The 19,302-nt window shown below is 40.4% G+C and overlaps 1 protein-coding gene and 1 pseudogene across 1 annotated transcript in view; one reads left to right on the forward strand and one right to left on the reverse strand.

The window, feature by feature from the left end:
• EXOC4 (exocyst complex component 4) overlaps positions 1 to 19,302 on the reverse strand; it is a 752,773-nt gene that overhangs the window by 253,925 nt on the left and 479,546 nt on the right. The gene's annotated exons all lie outside the window — the stretch shown is intronic.
• The window catches only part of LOC144237040 (uncharacterized), a 76,810-nt pseudogene continuing 71,986 nt past the window's right edge, over positions 14,479 to 19,302 (forward strand).

The following is a 19,302-nucleotide window of genomic DNA, read 5'->3' on the forward strand; positions in this document are numbered from 1 at the left end:
GTGCCCTAGAGGAAGTAGGATGATGGCCAGGGCCATGGCTGATATCACGATGTCATACATAGCAGTGTTTCACGGACAAGCATGAAAGTCCACCTGGGTACGTAACTATGATCCACTCTTTCCACAATCTCGACTGATAATCTGGTGTCTGGATGTCTCCAGCCAGAGCTGGTCCTGGCAGCCTGGACAGCAATGGAGACTTAAGGCTACTATCGAAACAGGGAGCTCTAAGTCTCCTACTACTGGGAAGAGACCAAAAAAATAAAGTTTTCAAGGGATACAATGGCTCATATCCATAGTTCAGGATAGGAGTTACAGAAGGTTCCTTAAATGTTAGCTTATTTTTGAGAGAGAGTGAGTAAGCAGGGAAGGGAATGAGGGGGTGGAGACAGAGGATCCGAAAGTGGCTCTGTGCTGGTAGCAGAGAGCCTGATGCTCAAGTCTGGGGCTTGAACCCAAGAATTATGAGATCATGACCTGAGCCTAAGTCAGACGTTTAGCCAACTAGGCCACCCAGATGCCCCAAGAAGGTTCTTTTAAAAGTCATTTATCGAATACCATGAACTGCATGACTTACTATATATACTTTATTACTAATCTTCATAATACTTCCATGAGATACACATCCCTATTTTAAAGATGAAGCACATATATATAGCACATGTCTATTGTTACTAGGCAAATAAAAATAGCACAGTTGTGATTCCAACCCCAGTCTGTCCTAACACTCAAGTCTTTCCATTCTGTCACCTTACTTTCCAATGGCTGGAGCCAGTCACCAGGGTAGAATCAACCAATAGGTAGCCTTGAAAGCAGAAGTCAGGTCTGTGGAGACCTGTCTTTCTATACACTCCACAAAATATTGCCAGCCTTTGATATCATGCCCCTTTCCCCATATGCACAGTATAATTGTGGTTATGTTCCCAGGTCTTGGAAACATTTAATCTAAGGGCAGTAATTCCTGGCCTTCATTTAACCAGACCTTATCTATAAAAGAAAGTATTTCAGGGAACCCATTAAAAGTGTGATTTGCCCCAGGCTCCACTTCTACTATGGATGATGCTGTGAAGAGGGTCCCTGTGTTAGGATCATTTTTCTGCCCTGATTCAAGACTTATCGTTTGACAGCTTTCAGCCTGCCTGATCTGAGTCTCATCTGTTCAAGTAGATTATTGCAAAAGAGACTCCTTGCCTAGTGAGATCAACATGCAGGGAGCATCAGATAATTTCTAATTGAATTTTGCATCACTTTGATTAATGTTAATGCCCTCAAGGCCCCAAGGATGGGTGCATTTGGAATAATCCAACAATTTTATAAGACCAAGAAGGGATATTAGCTTGTTGGTAAGCCCAGAGGCCCGGGTATCTAACTAGTTTGTATCCCAGAATGATTGCATGCCCTCAGAGGTTACATTTATTTTAGTGAACCTAGGTATGTATTAATATAACATTTTCTAATGCAGCATTTTGACGAATGACTAGCAGCCTCTGCACTGATGATTTCCTCTGAGCTAAGGACGCTAACATGTTCTCAACACAGGCTTATAAGGCCCTCTGAACACAGACAATATTGCAACCCTTGACAGCCTTTTGCTACTGACCCAACTTGGTTGTATTCATCCCCAGGGATAAATTAGGTGGAAGACTACAAAGGATTACAAAGAAATGATTTTTAAAGAATTAGAAGCCATAAGGGAATGATTAAAATTAGAACACATGGATTCTGACGCAACAAAAGCCTTTTTTGTGTGTTGTCAGTCAGATGGCATGTCTGGAAGGAGATATTATTTGTGTTTTGTAGCTGGTCAAACTGAAACTAAGTGAGACCGCTTGCCCACAGGCATAGCAACTGTGAATCAGCCAAGAGCACAGTTGGGAGTTGAGGTTCTGAGCCCCAACCCCTGTACTGATCACAGTGAGTTACCGCGGAGTCCCACATGGGAGACTCACACAGTTGCCAAAGGCCCAACGCAAGGCAAATTCTCTGGAGAGATATCAAGCTCTCCTACAAGCTTCAGGTACGGGGACGGCTGGGCTTCAATCATCTGGAAAAACCCCCCACATGTTTTAGAATCAACAGATTTGCACGTATAGGAGGATTAGGAGGAACTTGACGGAGGAACAAGGGGGAGAAGAAGAGCGGAAATGGTGGGGGAAAGGGAGAGAGGCAAACCATGAGAGACTCTTGAACGCTGACAAAAACTGAGGACTGATGGATGTGGGGGGGAGGGGGGGATGGGCATGGAGGAGGGCACTTTGGGGATGAGCACTGAGTGTTATGTGGAAACTAATTTGACAATAAACTATTAAAAAAAAATCAACAGATTTTAAAATTAGAAAAGGTCTCTGCATTCGTGGATATTCCCATTCTTGAATTTTGCAGATAAACAAATCCAGAAAGACTAAGTGAGACTGAAGGAGACACAGCTAGTTATGTGGCAGAACCGGATCCCAAACTCAGGTCTACCACCTCCTAACCCATTGCTCTGTTATCATCACCCTTATGCGGACAAGCCACCTTTAGACTTCAGAACCAACAGGAAGCTAGGTTATTTTTATAATGAATTCAGGAACCTCACGAAGGCTGCTTTAATCTAGAGTTTAATGACCTCTGTAGGCTACCAACAAATGAACCAGATCATCTAAAACAGCTTCTTCATGACTGTTTTGAATTCTAAATTTTGAGAGATTTGTTTTGTTTTGCTTCTTGAGACTATTTCCTTATAGAGGAGGCCCTACTATCTAAGAGTTGCCCTTATCTCTTAGAACCAAAGGGTTGGGAGGAACATATGCAGAATGTTCCATTTTTGTCAGTGTTGCTGATGTACTTGCCAGTGTCTCACTGTCCCAAAGACTAATAAAAACCATCTGCTCAGTTTTGTGATGTCATATGTATTGTCACCATGGAGCGGGTCTATTATAATCAGAACAATGTCTAGAAAATTAAGCAATCGCTTTTCATTTTAGGAGGCAGATTTTAATAATTCTTAAGCTTAAAAATGCCAACATGCTAACAGGGACTGTGGTAGCCATAGAAGTCCTCCATTTAGATTTACCGTTAAGACAATGTGCTGTGGGGAGCAAAGGTGATTGCCGGCCAATAGGCACCACATCTTTGAATCTCCCCAGTGGTCATGCCAGGCCACGTTTTCTGGAGTTGCTCCCAGCCAGCGACGGGGCACGGCAGGCACAGTTAAATGGGGCCACTGCATCCCAGTGTGGGATTCCTTCTGACACTACTATGCTCCAAAATGAAAAAAAAGACCTTGCTCTTGAGAATTACTGACTAATTCTGGTAGACTCCTGGTAAATCTGGGACAGTTGCTAAGTTCAAGCAAGACGTCGACTGTACAACATAAAAGGGCAGTGAAAAAATATATGCCTAGAGAGAAATCTATCTCATCTTTTTTAAAAAAATTATTTATTTCTGAGAGAGAGAGAGATAGTGTGAGAAGGGGAGGGTCAGAGAGAGGGGGAGACACAGAATCTGAAACAGGCTCCAGGCTCTGAGCTAGCTGTCGGCACAGAGTCCGACGCAGGGCTCGAACCCATGGACTGTGAGGTCATGACCTGAGCCGAAGCCGCCGTCCAACCGACTGAGCCACCCAGGTGCCCCAAGGGAGAAATCTGTTTAATGACAAGCTCTTAAAACCAGTTTTTGAGCACCCAAACCCATCACATCTCTGAGGCTGCTGATACCATTAATGCTTCCCTTTCCCATATTTATAAAATGTAGCTTCTCTGGATTCTTAAAAAGCAATTATGAGAAGGAGACATTATTTTAAATATGAAGAAAATGAAGGATTTTAGAGGGAAGGTTGTAAATGTGAATGTTCAGGCATTTAAAGTACTGTGTGATGACAATAAATAAAAACATCACTAGTTGTAAAAAAAAAAAAGTCAGTGACCATTAATTCCATGCTAAAAGCTCTTGTCAAAACAAAACAAAACAAAACAAAACAAACCCTCACAAAACATTCATCTGGGGCACCTGGGGTTGCTCAGTGGGTTAAGCATCTGACTTCAGCTCAGGTCATGATCTTGTGGTCTGTGAGTTCAAGCCCCGTGTCAGGCTCTGTGCTGACAGCTCAGATCTTGGAGCCTGCTTTGGGTTCTGTGTCTCCCTCTTTCTCTGCCCCTTCTCCACTCGTGTGCTATCTCTTTCTCTCTCTCAAAAATAAAATAAACATTAAAAAAGCAACAACAAGGGGTGCCCGGGTAGCTCAGTCGGTTAAGCTTCCAACTTTAGCTCGGGTCGTGATCTCACGGTTCGTGGGTTTGAGCCCCGCGTGGGGCTCTGTGCTGAAGAGCCTGGAGCCTGTTTCAGATTCTGTATCTCCTTCTCTCTCTCGGATCCTCCCCTATTCATGCTGTCTCTCTCTCTGTCTCTCAGAAATAAATAAAACATAAAAAACAAAAAAAAACAACAAAAAACCGACCCACCCCTTCAGCATCTAATGTCTGCTCTAGAACACTCTGCTCGCCATAAATGATCAGGATAAGTCCTCTGATCTGCATATCAACAAATCACTAACTGTAATTCCCCAAATGATCCAAAGTCCTACTGAGTCTGAAACATTCCAAGGGACAGAGTTGCTAAGTTATCTGTTCCTTCTCTTTTTCCCCCTCACTCTTTGCTTTTTATAGTACCATAAATCTACACTTCTCACCTAGCAATACAGCAAAAATAAGAGTTAATAGTATTGAGAAAGCCATTTAAAAAACCCCACATTTTTATAGACAGGGAAATAAACTGCATAGTATTTAAACCTCTCACTTACACAATGAAGATGGCAAGTAGATATAAATTTTACAGTATTTAAAAAGCAAAACCCTGTGGCCTACCCAAACAAAATCACCTTTCTAATGTAACTTTGCAATGGAAATTTCAACTCCAAAGGTAATTTTGCCTCCAAGGTACTTACGGACCTATGAATTACACTCACAAAGATGAATCAATAGAATTTGTTTGATAGCTTCATCATCCCTCCATTATATCAAATCTTCTAAGGCGCCAGGAAAGATCGTAAGGATGTTTGAATTGCTTATTTGAAGATACAGAGGAGGCCAAATCCTATCATACCTATTACAGAATAGAGCCTGACCATGAAATCTTAATTAATACTGTAACAATTTACTTAAAAGTCTCTCACGCAGCCCATGTGAGGCTAAATCAGAAGGGAAATGCTGTTAGCATTTTAGGAGAATTAAATGGAGAGAAAAAACCCACATGGCAGAGGCCACATTACGGACTAATAAGGGATCCAATAAGGCATTATTGCTTGGGTATTGTCTCCACTCTGTGACACAATGAAAGGGAAACAGCTCTGACGCCCTGAGCAGGTTAGAGCTTCCCCCCGAATAAAGGTGGGAAGACAGGGAGTGGTCCATAAACTTCTGACTTTCTCCAGACCCCAGAAATAGCGGAGAAGTCTTAAATGAGAGAAGGTCTCAGACGAAGTCCTTTCTAAAGTTCACAAGGGAATCATGAGGAACTTGGTTTATGTAGATTTTTTTCTCATTGGCTACCCCCTTAAATCAGAGACAAGAGCTAGAACAGGATGAAAGACCACTTAGGCTAAAACTCTTACTCTCCACACTCTGGACCTTTCCTTTGTCTTAATCATAGCACAGTACCAGGAAGAATGCCTGAAATTCTTATCAATCAAGTATACTTTTATAAGGCTTTTAAGGATGCTTTTTTTTTTTTTTTAAATGAAGGATAAAGTAAAGGGTGATTTTAGCAGATACCTGGGCTGAAAATAGAGGTGTGGGAGGGACGTAATTCCAGGGAGAAGAGAATATCATCCAGTTAAGGTATGGTACAAAGATAATCTCCATAATGAATCAATATAGTAGAAGGTGTTACGTGGGAGCCGTACTAGTTATATGCCTGAGCCTGCCTAAAAACCTCATATATATTGGAGCACCTGGATGGCTCAGTTGGTTGGGCATCTGGCTTTGGCTCAAGTCATGATCTCACGGTCTGTGAGTTTGAACCCTGCATCGGGCTCTGTGCTAACAGCTCAGAGGCTGGAACCTGCTTCAGATTCTATGTCTCTCTCTCTTTCTCTGCTCCTCTCTCTCTCTCTTTCTCTCTCTCCCAAAAATAAAAATTAAAAAAAATTTTTTTAAACCTCATATATATTAACATACTTAATCCTTACAGGAAATCTTTAAAGTAGGTACTATTTCTGTATTTAAGAGTCTCTTATGGTTTGCCTCCCTCCCTCTTTAACAAACTGAGGGTTGATAGGGGTGAGGGGAGAGGGGAAAACGGGTGATGGACATGGAGGAGCACACTTGTGGGGATGAGCACTGGGTGTTATATGGAAACCAACTTGACAATAAACTATAATAAAAAAAAATAAAGTAGGTACTACTGTTGTCATTCCCTGATAATCAGATGAGGAAACTGAAAACAGATTTAGGGACTTTCTTAAGGTCACACAACTAATAAACGACTAGGCCAAGATGTGAACCTAGACAGGATGGTTTCCAAAGTCTGCATTCTCAACATGCACCACTATCTCTCATCTATACTATTCATCTGCTTCTTAATATAACTCCAAATTAGGCCATTCCCAATTCCATCAATGATCAGAGTACTGCCTTGTTCTTCAGACTGAAATTCACTCAAAATGTGACAACTGCTCACGTGACCCTCTGTAGGAAGTATTCTGATTATACGCTGAGGTCCAAAAAGCGAACGTGTATGACTCAGACCTGAGTATACAATCCATACATAAGGTTTCCTGATAATATCTTCTGAAGATGTATCTGTGAAACCAAAGTTAATTGACAAAACTGACGCCCAAAACAAAACAAAACTAAACAAACCTATGTATGTATTCTCAATAAGCAGTAGCCTAGAAGAAAGAACAACATGTACATGGTTTTTAATCTTGGTAGAAATTCTAATAAATACTACGTTCAAAGGATTCTCCTTGATAGGGAACAAGCATCATTAAAGACTCCGGTAAAAACATTAAAGTCTATAATTTTAGCAGACTAAATATAAAGAATTCTGTAACATAAGAGAATTATAAAATAATGTCTCAAAATATAAATTAAGTAATTTTCTTGACCCTCAAGTGGTCCTATATTTAGAACAAAATTAAATCCTGTGCTCTTTTCTGTTTTCACTGTAGTTCCTTTCCAGAAGACAAAATGGGCCTTTTTGTCACAAGACAACTTTGTTTCTGATTTCTAATACGGTAGTGAGCTGCACATGAGTATTCTTACATACAAAGCAACTTAGAGGACAACAGTAAAGCAGGGAACAAATCTGTGGCCCATAACTTGCACTATAAAAATATAGAAAATCATACTTTGTTAAGAACTCCCAACTGAAGACCCAAAGCATTAGGTTTCTGAACTTAATCCAAATTATTTCGCATATGAATAGGCTTGCTCTGAGCCAAATGTTGGCTCTTGAGCATTTGATAACTCTTAAAAAATAATATGCTGATGATTTAAGAGGCCACAAATCAAATAGGATTGATATTTGTCATACTTTACACATGATCTTAAAAATCAGAGACAAGAATAAATGAGTCCTGTCCACATTCACAATGGAATTCAGCTCCTCATTCACATTTTGTGGCCCTTCATTCACAAAGAGGTCAATTAGCCTGCTTTGGCATTCTCTTTTTGTAAAGACACTGGGCTTGGGGTAACACAAGCCACATGTTCTGCAACAAGAGACAAGACGCTCACTTCACTCCTGAAAGATGACTGGATAAATCAACATAGGACGAAACTAAGGTACAAACCACGTCAGTGCAGTCAGCACCAGGCAAGAAGGGAGAAGAGTAGCCTATAAGGACGATACCACACATTGTTGCTTTACTGAACAAGAACATGAAGACATCGCCATTTATATTCCTAGCAGCAGAGGGTGAAATTAGAAAATAGACTATAATCAGTAAACAGACAGTGAAAAAAGAAACCACAAAACTCAATTTCCTCAGGTGGCTAACCTATATTCCTCAAAATTACACTTGTGGTTTGAAGTTTCCACTTCTTTGAGCTTTCTGGCCTGGCTAGAATAGACCTCTCCTTTATTTTGCCTTGTTTCCTTGTACTTTTCATCCCCAGAATATCTATACATGTCTAAAAAACCTTAAGTTCACTAAGGCTATAAGCAAAGAGAACATGTATTTCCTTCAGTTGAAATAATGATGCGGTTTGCTTCTGGTACTGGGCCCAATTCTCTACTTCCTAGGAATCCTTTCCTGGAGTTTCAAAAGATGCCAAATTTGTGTTGTTCATTTATAGACATTAGAGTGTCCCAAATGACTGAGGCTCCTGGGTGGCTCAGCCAGTTAAGTATTGGACTTCTTTTTTAAAGTTTATTTATTTATCTTTGAGAGAGTGTGTGTACACAAGCAGGGGAGAGGCAGAGAGAGAGAGGGAGACACAGAATCTGAAGCAGGCTCCCAGCTCTGAGCTATCAGCTCAGAGCCTGACGCAGGGCTCGAACTCACAAATGCTAGATCATGACTCAAGCTGAAATTGAACACTTAACCCAGGTGCCCCAAATGTCTGACTCTTAACATTGGCTCAAGGTGCAATCTCATGGCTTGTGAGTTCAAGCCCCACGCTAACAGTGCAGAGCCTGCTTGGAATTCTCTCTCCCTTTCTCTCTGCCTCTCCCCCATGGGTGCTCTCTCTCTCTCTCCCTCCCCACCCCGAAAATAAAGTTCAAGCCCCATGCTAACAGTGCAGAGCCTGCTTGGAATTCTCTCTCCCTTTCTCTCTGCCTCTCCCCCATGGGTGCTCTCTCTCTCTCTCTCCCTCCCCACCCCAAAAATAAATAAACTTAAAAAAAAAAAAAGAACATCTCAAATGGTCTATAGCCATGATTTTCCTGTATTGAGGGCCTGCACCAAATCTACTATTTCCTTTGTATATGGAGCTAGTACACACAACAGAAAAATGAATGAATAAGTTTGTGGAATTATGGGTGCCTCACAAGAGATATGGATGGGGAAAAAGATCTCCTATTTTCTTGGATATTCTGATGCCTTAACTGTGTCACAGTCCTCTTTATTGTACGAAATCCACAGAAAAGAACTGGTAGAATATGTCCCAGATAACGTTAACGCAGCTGTGCATATATTCTTCTGAACGTACCTGCTATGTTTGATAGAGAAAAATCAGTCTTCTTGTCTAACTTTATTAAAGATGATAAACCAAGACAAAAGTGCAAGGACAGTGCTACACTGTATACACAGATTAAGCAAGCAAAGTTTTCAGATCACCCTGTGGGTCTAATTGACTATGTTACTAAATGGCCTAAAAAGTGGCTTGAAAGCCATTTCGCCATGAAGATTGATCAACGTACACTCTTCCAATTTATATAAAAGCCTCACATATGGAGGCTGTGCATTTCATCCGAATTGATTTCTACTCCTTTTCCCCAAAGGGTATGCATATTGCAGATTAAAGACATGAAGAAACGCAGGCATGTGGCACAACACAGTAAAGAATTTACAAGAAAACTGAAATTTCTGACATGCCAAACAAAGGGAAAAATGTAAAATATTGTTTACCTTCTTAAAAACAACTGCCATAATTCAGACTCTATGAAGAGTTAATAAATCCTCTTAAAACCGGCAGACCCAAAGCCCAGACATAAAGGCCAGGCCCCACCTTACTGCCATTTGTCGGAGTCACTGCTGGAGGTAACAGACTCTAGTCAGGTTAACTATATTTTTGACATTATTTATTCAAGTAATGGGGAGGGGCAGGTTGGGTGGGCGATTAGAATCTTCAGGGAAAAGGAATCACAAATTCTGAACTGACATTGTGAGTTATCCATAAGCCCCAGTGATTCCTGAAATTGGTCCAGGGATGAGCTGCATACACCCCACTTAATTCACCTAAAAACATCTAATTCACTAAACCCCATGGAAATATGAACTCAGAATTAATGTCCATAAGTTAAGGACCATATACTATAACATGCAAATAGAACAAGAAGTTAGGCTTGAACAAACTGGATTTTCAACCCCCCCCCTTTTTCTTAATAAGAAAACAAGTTAAATCCTTTCAAGTTTTTATGTTTAATATCCATAGGCAATATGTCACTGATTATCAGTAATAACATGAATTAAATAGCAATGGTATAAGAATATTAGCAATAACCTCTACTGGGGCTAACATTCATTGAATGCTTACTATGTGCTGGGCTCTGTGTATATATAATTTCATTATCTTTGCTTTTTTTTTTTCAATTTTTATTCAATGTAATTCTACTTCCTATTGGAATATCTTTAAACCTTTGCAAACATTAGAAGTCCACAGCTGGTAAGGAGGCTGTATTCATTTGGAAAGCAAGTGAACCATTATAGTAACATATATGGAATTGACTAAGCATGTGCTTTCTGGTCAGGCCTGAGAATAATTCAAGGTATCAGTCTGCATCTTCAGGGGTGAAGATGGTCTGCACCCCTGTACCCTTTCCAACTTTGCCCTGGGACTGGTGATCTCACTGGGTAGAGTTTCATACAATGAGGTCCAGAATACGGCTTAAGCAGCTTTCTGATAACCAGTTTATTTTGCACAGAGGATAATCACTCAACCTCACACAGCGTATCCTTAATCCCAGTCACGTGTTTTGAAAATATATCTTTAATCATGAGGAGACCAGACGTAAAAGGTAGTGGCTTACTGTAAACTCAGTACTATTACTAGTACTCTCCCTCTCTCTCTGTCTCAGAAATAAATAAACATTAAAAAAATTTTTTAAATGTAGAAGTTAATTAGAACCCACAGGAAAGTATCCTGAGATTTTAGTTGAGGTAGAAGATAGCACATTTGGGGATACGATCTGCTTTGGTAAGTAGCATCTCCCAGGCAGCCAGCTAGGGAGCTCAAAAAGCAAAAACAAAACAAAACCTAGAAATTGTACAGACTATGAAGGCTCTGCTCCAAATCAACTGCATTATGTTTTTTTCTTTTGGGGGGGGGGGTACATGTTGACAGGAAAGAGGTAGAATGGGAGCAGAAATCTGTACTTTCAGGAAAATCTCTAGGGAACTCCTACTTCACTATGCTTGGAAAGCACCACGCTAGGGACCTCAGCGAGGAGAAAGATTGAAAAGGTCGAAATTTGAAAAAGATTCCATTTCTGCGCTTGACTTGACTGGCCATGCCCCTAAACGGGAACGAGAAACTCGTGGGTCACCTGTTAAAGAGTATAGTTTTCAATCAGAAAGTTCTGGCGAGCCTTCTTATGCCCTTCGGCAGGTGTCTGTGAGGTCTAGGCTTGCACAGGGTGAAGATGACATGTGAGTAAAGCAAGCAGAGGGGAGGGGTTGCCTGAGTGGCTCAGTTGGTTAAGCGTCTGACTTCAGCTCAGGTGATGATCTCAAAGTTCATGAGTTCAAGCCCCTCCTTGGGCTCTCTGCTGTCAGCACAGAGCCGAGCCCGCTTTGGATCCTCTGTCCTCCTCTCTTTGCCCCTCCCCTGCTCATGTGCTCTGTCTCTTTCAAAAATAAATAAACATTAAAAAAAAAAAAAAAAGCAAGCAGAGGCAGCATAAGATTGCCCAGCGTCCTACAGAATGTAGAGGACCTCCATTTATGCTCACCGCAACCCTATGAGGAAGGCATTATTTCTATGCCTATTTTACAGATGAGAAAACTCAAGGTCAGAGAAGTTTAGTGATTTGCACAAAGTCACGCAGATAATAAGGCAGGGAGCAGAGCTCTACGGAAAAAGGAGCCACAGCCCAGAAGTCCAGAGAACGGAGTTTCGGCTCAGGCTTACTCTAGCACTCTCGGCCTCAACTGTCTTCCCATGTTGGGACTGGATTGGGGATTACATCATTTGTAAAGTCTCTTAAAATCTTAACAGTTTATGATTTTAAGCTATTGCAAGGAGGGTTTCTGCCGCATGGCTCCATTTCTCTCATGTTATACTTTATTGCCATGTTATAATAACGTTCAACCAAAGGGAGCATTAAAATTTTAGGTTAGATCCGACTGTAGCAGTTATCCAAGTTGAAGGTTTATATATGTAAGAATAAATAATTTTAGTTAATGCACTTCAGTTTCTTCTCTAGTATAAATGGGGGGGGGGGGCCGCTAGTAGTTTGAGTTTAACAGCGTGAAAGAGTCTTTGTGCTTGAACATGTAAGTTGCAACTCGAAGTGGCACCTTCCATGAGACCAGGTGTTAGAGACTGCAGCGTGAGATGCTCCTAAATATTACCGGGGCTGCAGTAACAATTCTGTCTGCAAAATGCAAGCCCGGCAGAGCCTGGGATGCAGAGCACATACCAAGTAGGAAACATAAAATGTGCCGAACGGCTGTATAATTGTTGAACTTGTGCCTCATATATTCATAGTTAATTTTGGCAAGCGATTTCAGTTACGGGAAGGGGGAAGATGGGGAGGGGGTGACTTCTCCTGTCCTTCAAGTTCCCAGAAATGTATTAGAAATGACAGCCTATGATTGCTGCAGACAGTATCTAATTAACTGTCATTATAAAACACATGTCAGAGCCTGGGGCCTATGAGGGATCTGATGTCTAATTTCTCTCCAGAATAATAAGAGTCTCCTTTGAAACAAGCTGGTGAATGAATTTTGTTGTCTTATTAATCAACTGATTTCAATTTGACCCCCTAGATCCCCTCCCATATCTCACTCTTTTCTGCTGCATCCCTCTCCCCTAAGCAGTTTGGAACTCATATTTTAGACAAGTGATGGGCTGAAAACGGTGTTCTGTCATCTTCTGCCTAGGCAATCTCCATAAAGAGCTACTGCAGAAATATGATATGGAAATAGGAGCTGTTTGTAAAACCTATTAACTCAATAATGAAACAATTATTCCTAAACAACCATGAAAATTACTTACAAGCCTTATTTTCTCTCATTTCGCTCTACCATGGATTGCGATTCTATTTTCATTCCTATTAATTAGAACAAAGAATTTAATCCTTTTCTCCTTCTATTATGCAAAAACAAGCACGGTTATTAGGGAGCTATCTAGTTTCCAATTATTGTTATTTAGGGATGAGCTACAGAGACAGAATCTTTACTGATGTCTTCTAACTAGGGAGTTTAGACGAAATGCGGCCTGAGTCAATGCAGAAAGTAAGTAATTTCCTTTAGTTCATCTTCCCATTCATGAGATGACTCATCAGCTTCCCCAAACAGATCCATGATCGTTTGCAACTAAGCAAGGAACATTTGCAAAAGAGGCTGAATGAAACAAGGAAAAAAATGGTCAGTTGTTGTGGAAGGGCCTGCGTGTAACACATCCATGGTCATTCCCACCCCGCCCCTCTTGTAGTGGTTCAACGCCACGTTCATGTAGGCTCTTCAGGGAACGGAGGCCAAATTGTGTACCCACTTAATCTGTGTTACTGATAATGACTAAGGCAGTATTTTTCCAACTGCATCATAACCAACATGGAACAGACTGATATACAATGGAATACGACAGAGCAGAACAGAAAATATCAAAATATACTGAATGTAGTAATCTAAGTTTATATATGTATGTACATGAGTGTTATGTATGCATACTTGCACACTGGTGGCTATGCGCAAAACCTCTGAAAATCATTGGACCAAGACAAAAGAATTGGTCAAGAAATATTCATGAAAACACAGATATGACCCCAAAGCAAACTGAACTGGCATACTGCTTGTCAGCTACTTCATTTAACTTCAGACTCCACTCATTAGGCATAGCTGTTCCCATCTTTCCTCCACGAAGAGTGATCAGACAGCATGGGAAAGATCCTACTGCCTAAGGTCGAAAAATAACCCTATGACTTCTGGTAAAGTCAGTTGCAACTTCTGTTGAAGAATTAGCTGCGATCTAGGATGCTGGTAAATGTTGAAAGAGCTCCATCATGTGCATTACTGAAATGTAAAATGAGCCATAATATTTTATCTAAGTGATCATAGCAGGTAATTATGTTCAATTTTTTAAATGGCATGATCTTGACTGCATAGTCAGAAGCAGTTCCTTAATTATGACACGTTCAGGAGCCAATAAAATCCAGTAATCTGTGGATACATTAAATGATATTTACATCTGCCCATGAGAGTACTGATAAATAATTACCACGTTGAACATCACATTCTGGGTTTTCCTATATTAGCTCTGCTTGCGATACCTTGTCCAGAGACTTATGTGGCTCAGGCCTTAGACGGTGGCCCACAGGTGTAACGGAGCTAATGGGCTTTGTGAACCAGGGTGGGGTACACACAGGGTCAGCTCAGGACAAAGTTGTTCACTTGCCTATACGTATACTTCTCTCTCCAACTCGTATTTACTGAGCGATAACTACGTATCAGGGAGAGCGATAGCTACTGGGGATATGTAGATAAAGGTATACTTTTTGTTCTCAAAAACTGTACTATCTGGTAAGAGGAAAACAAACGAGTGCATCAAATACTAGAGATTCTGTGACACAAATATATTCAGCGTACAGTGGAAAAGGAAGGGAGGAGAAATGAGTTCTCAGGAAAGGCTAATCGGAGGACAGCAGATACTGAAGCTAGACAGTGGTAACACACTTAGCTATGAGAGAGGCACAGATGTAAAGCAGATCAAAGCAAAAGCGGGAGCTGCCAACATGGGGCCAGATCCTGCAAGTTTCAATGAAGAGTTTGGACACTACGCAGAAGGTGTGGAAGGGTTTGTAGGTAAGGTAGGGTAACAAAGTAATCGGGTAGGTGTTTTAACAAAAATTGCTCTGGGGAGAAAGGCTATATTCGAGAAGTTCATTTACAAGTTACTGACTATAAACTCCTCAACTAAGAGTTTATCCCCTCAAAATTATGCAATCTATCTTCCTCGGCACTTCATTATTTACTACCCTCCTGCTACCTCCTGCTTAGATTTTATCCTGAGTGCCTTAGCTGAGACCACCTTTGAAAAAGGAAAAAAGCGTGTCTCAAGATTTCCCTTCACTTGCTTTTATGCTGGGACAAGACACATTTGATTGGGGAACATGTATTTCAAACATTCACTACACTTCTATATAGCCAAAGCACCGTGTAAGAGATCCATAAATAAGATGCCTACTTTGTGGATGAAAGAAATTTTAAATTTGGTGCATGGGCAATATTCCTCACCCTTGACTATCCAGCCTGAATGTCACGCACCTCCGGCAATATACCCTAAATCTCTTGGCTAGAAGTAGTTCTATCCTTCTTTGAACTGCCATAGCGTTTTATTTAAACTTCCTAATGTATGTGTCACACACCTTTCATTCTGTTTTTCTCCTACAGGAGAGAAACTGCTACTCCTGTCTCCTCTTCCCTTGGCAAGGGATCTTATCTTTATTTTCCAGAGTGCCTAGGAAGAAGGACACACACTGAAGATATGCGACGAATAAACACCTGATGGCTGAGTGGATAAATGAATGATGAGCAAATGGAAACAATACATTAACTCAGTACATCTCCAGTAGCAGAGTTCAACTGCAGCGTAGACTCACGGGAGAAAGACTTATGGACGTGGAAGTGTCCCTGGAACCCCTCACATGAAATCATGAACATGACAGTCTCATGACTTTATGGGAGCCCTACTATTAAGGCTACAGAGTGCAAAGAGTCAGTCGTGTAATGTCACTTTGCGGGTTTCTTGGGAGTGGTAAAATATGTTGCTGATTAGGTACACAGTCACTGTAAATTATTACTGTACAACCACCGACCAGGGGCGATTTAGTCATTACCGCTGCTCCCACCCCCACCTTCACTGTGGTTCTAGAGGCTGCAAACAGCAACTTCTATACCTGTGGCTGCAACTTGGTTCTTTGGAGTCAGTCACTTTCCCACAAGGACCAGGCATGATGCTTGTACATGTAAAAGGTGCGAATCATTCAGGATTTTCATCAGTAATTAATCACTGTAAGACATCTTGTTTACAAGTTGCTGGAGAAGACGCACTTGGGCTGTCTTCTTCAGCGATACAGATATGCCGCATGACAGAATTTTCTATTAGGACACAACAAAGACAATTTTTAAAAGAACTGCTTCCCATAATTCTGTCTATATATAACGATATACTGTTCTATAAAGGTGAAGTAAAATATGCTCATGGAAAGAGGACAAGTAACATTATTTCCGAGATAGGAAGCTATTGGGCCCCTGTGTTCTTTTTCAGTTTGGAAACTTATTCAAGATCCTCCTTCTACCATCAGGCTTCCATGTCTCCCCTAAAAATACAGAAGTTGCAACTGATCTATTTTATTATCACCAACTGATGGAAGTTGCTTGCGTCATAGCTGAAGTCTTAATTTTTTTTAACACGTACTTATTTTTGAGAGACAGAGAGATAGTGTGTGAGCGGAGACGGGGCAGAGAGCGAGGGAGACACAGAATCCACAGCAGGCTCCAGGCTCTGAGCTGTCAGCACAGAGCCTGATGCAGAGCTTGAACCCATGAACTATGAGCTCATGATCTGCGTTGAAGCTGGATGCTTAACCCGCTGAGCCACCCAGCTGCTCTGAGTCATAGCTGTACTCTTAAACATATATAATTCTAGAAAGAAAGCTTTTAAAAATAAATTACAATTAAGTTCTAATGGCTACTTCACTTACAGATTATTCTTGCTCTTTACCCTAGTCCAAGACTACACTCCCCCTTGGTAACTCATCTGGAATTCATTTCTTCAAATCAAATTCATGGGAAGGATTGCCAGTGGCATCAAAACTTATTTCATGGCAGCTTGAAGTCAAATCTATTCAATTACTCTCAACTTGCACTGGAAAAACATTCCACGGGTAATCTTTAACTCATGCTCTTGGAGACCATGTCTGGGAGGACTTACATGGTATGGTTCTCTCCTTTGTTGCTGCAGGAAAAGGAAAGTTACAGGCTACAGCTAAGCTGAGAATAGTTTAAATTGCCTCTAACATGGTATCCTGACTGGTCATTGTCTTTATAAATTATTTTGAGTTAGAACCTGCTCTTTTTTCTACTCCAATTTTTTTTTTTTTAGAGTGGTCTACACTAGCAGTCAGTACTGCCTCAGCCACCTGAATGGCTCTCACAGAACATGCTTGCCTGAAAGTGACAGGTGACCTCTTGGTAGCACTCATCCTGTCTGATGTCTTCATGCCATCCAACACCATCATCCAAACTGCAGGAAGGAAACACCTGGCTGTGCTTTCATTCCTTGTACACTTCCCTTTTCCTTCACCACTAACTACTCCTCTTTGATCTCTTCACCTACATACATTTCTTCCATCTAACCTTAAACAGCAGTCACCTACATTTTTTTTTTTTACTTTGTATGCCCACCCTCGATATCATTATTATAGTAGCTTCAAGTCATCTTATATACCACCAAATACAAAATTTATGACTAGTGCTTCAGACACAACATTTCAGCTGCCTGCTGTACATCTCCACAAGCATGGCACAGAAGAGGCTCACATTCAAAATGTGACCACTAGCTCCTCTCTCAACTCAAACACTTGTTCTTCCTACTGTATTCCATTTATCTGATTAACGGCATTCCAATTTACCCAGTTACTCAGTTTAAATGCCTCTGATATGATACCCTCTTTTCCGTGTTCCCATGGCTTGTTCTCTGTATTTTTCTATAGCGCATATTTTACAATATTTTGAAATTATCCATTTAGTGATCTGACTCCTTCACTAGACCATGGTTCCGTATGAAGAGGGGCCTTGACCTTTTCCTCTTATACACAGTTCAGTGCCTGGTAAATGGCAGTCAATCAGGAAGTTTTGTTGAATTGAACTGAACATCTGTCCTAAATTCAGCAGCAAGTCTTAGGGAACTCATTAGCGCTATCATGGAGCTAATAGATAACACCTTCCTGTGAGCCCAATAGTAACAAGGGCTCCGTCTCAAAAAACACTGCAGTATTTTTCATTTTGCCAATTAAGGTTCATTATCTAACCTTGGTGATAGTTTAAATTAGGTGCTTTACATGTGTCATTTAATTTTTCTTCTTTAGCCCTATAAGGCAGACAGCATTGATAGCCCCCTTTTACAAATAAAGATCCCACCTCAGAGATAATTGGCAATTTACCTATTTTAAAGAGGCATGTTTTAAACCCATTTCTGTCTGGAGCCAAAACTAAAGCTCTTGAGATAAGAAAAGAAATTAGGGAGAGAAAACAAAGAATACACTGCAAAAAAACTCAACTTGGTATTTTAAAGAAAGAAATTAATCTTAAACTAAATGAAAGAAAAGAGAAGAATCAAGCTCTCTGAATAGTTGCAAGCATGCAATGAAAGGGGACAGTTATGTAAATAAGAGTTCCCAGCTCAACACAAGTTAAGTGGAAGAAATTTTAAAAAAATATCTGGTGTCTGAAAAAGAGCGGGAGGAAGGGGAAAGTTAAGAGGAAGGGGCAGATGCTTCAAACTGAGAGAAGAGGAAAATAATGAAAGAGAAAAGACCTGACTCTGTTGAGAATCTTATTTTCACTCTTGTGATAAAGATTTGCAAGCTGGAGAAAACTTCTAAATACAGGAAGAACCAAGTGACCTGGGCAATCTGACATTAAGCAAATGTTTCAGAGAAAATATCAGAAAGTAAACTGGACCTGCTGGGTCTTTGAGAATAACTGTCAAGTACTAATTCTCTTCCTCTCTTCTAGAATAGGTGATGAGCAGTTGTAGAATCACAGAAAAGGTTTACCTTGAAGGGTGAGAATCTACCTTCATGTGTGGGTGGTTTGGTATAACATTGATCATTATATTCTATAATTTATTATTTCCAATTACAACTTGATATTAAAACAACCCACATTGAATTTTAGCCAGTCCAAATTCCATTGAGATAGATAAATATTTTTCAACCACCATTCTAATAAAATGTCACTACTATTATTTTAGAAAGCATATTACATTGGAATTTAATTTAAATAGCAAGCGAGTTGCTTTCCTTTAAAGAATTACACTGTTTCCTGTGTTAAGCAAATAATAATTAACACAAGTACATACAGTTATAATTAGCAGGGAATTTAATTAAACAAATATGCCAACATAACCAGATGCATGACAAAGTAATTGTAATATGTCTTGCCAACGTATTCTTTCCCACTTCACAGTTCTTACATAGTAATTATAAAGCTATCTCTCTCTTTTTTTATAAGCACAGAAGTTCTAAATAGGAGTCTCCTAAAAGCAAGTAAAAGAAAGCAAATAGAAGAAATCTTACTGAAGAGGAAGCATCGGATAATGCAATCAATTATTTCACTCAGAACACCTGGGAAAAGCTCAATTGATTGATTCTTTAGTTCTCCCTGAACTTCACCATATTTCATTTGACTTCAGTTTTATGGGGTTGTAT

Source organism: Crocuta crocuta, unplaced genomic scaffold, assembly GCF_008692635.1.
Source record: "Crocuta crocuta isolate KB4526 unplaced genomic scaffold, BGI_CrCroc_1.0 scaffold266, whole genome shotgun sequence".
Taxonomy (NCBI): Eukaryota; Metazoa; Chordata; class Mammalia; order Carnivora; family Hyaenidae; genus Crocuta; species Crocuta crocuta.